The following is a 2452-nucleotide window of genomic DNA, read 5'->3' on the forward strand; positions in this document are numbered from 1 at the left end:
TTATGACCCAGCAATCCCACTTCTGGGAATTTCTCCAAAGAAACCTGAAGCACTAATTCGAAAGAATAGATGCACCTCTAGGTTCTTGGCAGTGTTATTTACCATACAATAGCCAAGATTTTGAAGCAGCCTAAGTGCTCATTAGTAAGAGAGAGGATTAAAAAAAAAAAAAAAAAAAAAAAAAAAAAAAAAAAAAAAAAGCTGTGGCACATTTACACAATGGAATACTACTCAGCCATAAAAAAGAAGGAAATCTTATCCTTTGCAACAACATGGATGTATCTGGAGAGTATTATGCTAAGTGAAATAAGCCAGTCAGAGAAAGACAAATAGGCACCGTATGATTTCACTTATATGTGGAAACTAGTAAATAAAATAAAGTAGCAAACAATAGAAACAGACTCATAGATACATAGAACAGACTGACAGCTGTCGGAGGAGAGGGAGGTTGGGGAGCTGGGTGAAAAGGGTAAAGGGATTAAGAAAAACAACAACAACAACATAGACACAGACAACGGTATGGTGATTACTCGAGAGAAAGGGGCTGAGGGGAGTAAAAGAGGGTAAAGGAGAAGTAAATGGTGATGGAAGGAGACTTGACTTGGTGTGGTGAACTCACAATACTATATACAAATGATGTAACATAGCATCGTATACCTGAAACCTATATAATAAATTATAGTAGCCAATGTCAACCCAATAAGTTCAATAATTTTTTTCTCTCAAACTTTATATTAACATTCAGCAATAGGTGATGGATCAGGACCCTGCACCTGATCCTCCCAGACCTTCACCACACTATTGTCTGTGTTCATGGGCTATGCATATCCTATCTAATAAAAGAGTAATATGCAAATTGACCATCACTCCAACACACAAGATGGCCACCCCACGTGGTCAAAGATGGCTGCCCCCATATGAACACAAGATGGCTGCTACAAGATGGCCAGCAGGGGAGGGCAGTTGGGGGCGATCAGGCTGGCAAGGGAGGGCAGTTGGGGTTGACCATGCCGGCAGAGGAGGGCAGTTGGGGGCAACCAGGTTGGCAAGAGAAGGAAGTTAGGGGTGACTGGGCCAGCAGGGGAGGGCAGTTGGGGGTGGCCAGGCCAGGATGGGACAGCAGTTATGGGTGATCAGGCTGGTGGGGGTGTGCTATTGGGGTGATCAGGCTGGCAGGGGGGCAGTTGGGGGTGAGCAGGCCAGTGGAGAGGGAACGTGGGGGCAAGCAGGCCAGCAGGGGGGGCAGTTGGGGGTAAGCAGGCCAGCAGGCAGAGTGGTTAAGGGCAATCAGGCAGGCAGGCATGTGAGCGGTTAGGAGCCAGCAGTCCCAGATTGCGAGAGGGTGCAGGCCGGGCAGAGGGACACCCCCCACCCATGCACGAATTTCGTGCACCGGGCCACTAGTATAATTATAATATAGAACCTAACAGGAAATACAGACAGCAGTTCCAGTGAAAAATTCACAGGGCCAGTAGTTGTAGGATTGCCAGAGATGGGATACTAGGCAAGTGGAGCTCAAAAGTGGGCTAATGTAAATTAAGATGGTGTGGTATTTATTGATTATGACAAAGTATGACTCTGAGAGTATTTGACAAGATAGAGTGAAGGACAAGTACAATGGAGGAGTAGATGTCAGGGAACAGATAGGCCAGGAAATTGGAAGAATTATTTATGTGGCTCTTGAAATTATCATGAATGATGACATAAGCAGTGCTGGAAGGAATGACTGAGCCAGGAAATGCTCCACACTAATTAGTTATCATATTTGTTCACAGATTTGGAGGCAGAAACAGAAGTGATGCCAATTTTTCATAACTTACCTGAATATAAAATACAGAGCCTTGGCTTTGTTTCAATTATAGAAATCGCTGTTGCAAATACCTTTTCACATGTAATTTCATTTTTCAGAAAAGGGGCCATGAGGTGGTATATAAAGCAACAATTTAACAAATTGCCTGATGGAAGAGATGTGAAAAATTTTAATAAAGAACATCCACCAGGATTGGACAGGAAATGATACTAAAAGGACGTTAAGATTTTCTACCCAATTTTCCTAAGTTCCAGGAAGTTTTCTTAGGAGAAAACCACATGATTCCTGGGATTCTAGAGACTTATGGTCAGCATATGTGACTTTAGGGAGACATAAATAATTCATGTTTTAGAAAAACCCTAATAACCTGAAGATGACTCTTTAATAAAGTCATAGGACAGGCAGGAGCTAGACATATGTCTCATATTCCCAAACCCTTTCAGGACCCAGTGAATAACAACGGAGGCAGCAACATAGCTTTAGAAGGGGTGTGTTTTAGTCCTCTTCCCTGTGACACTATATTGGTATATATGGAAATAGGCATTGCCTTACTTCACCTCAGTGATGCATGCCAGTGTATTTGTCTAACTCTTCCTTATTAAAGGCAGAGAATGTTTCATGTTGGCCTTTATGTCCCCACAT

This window comes from Plecotus auritus (assembly GCF_963455305.1).
Source record: "Plecotus auritus genome assembly, chromosome: 3".
Classification (NCBI taxonomy): Eukaryota; Metazoa; Chordata; class Mammalia; order Chiroptera; family Vespertilionidae; genus Plecotus; species Plecotus auritus.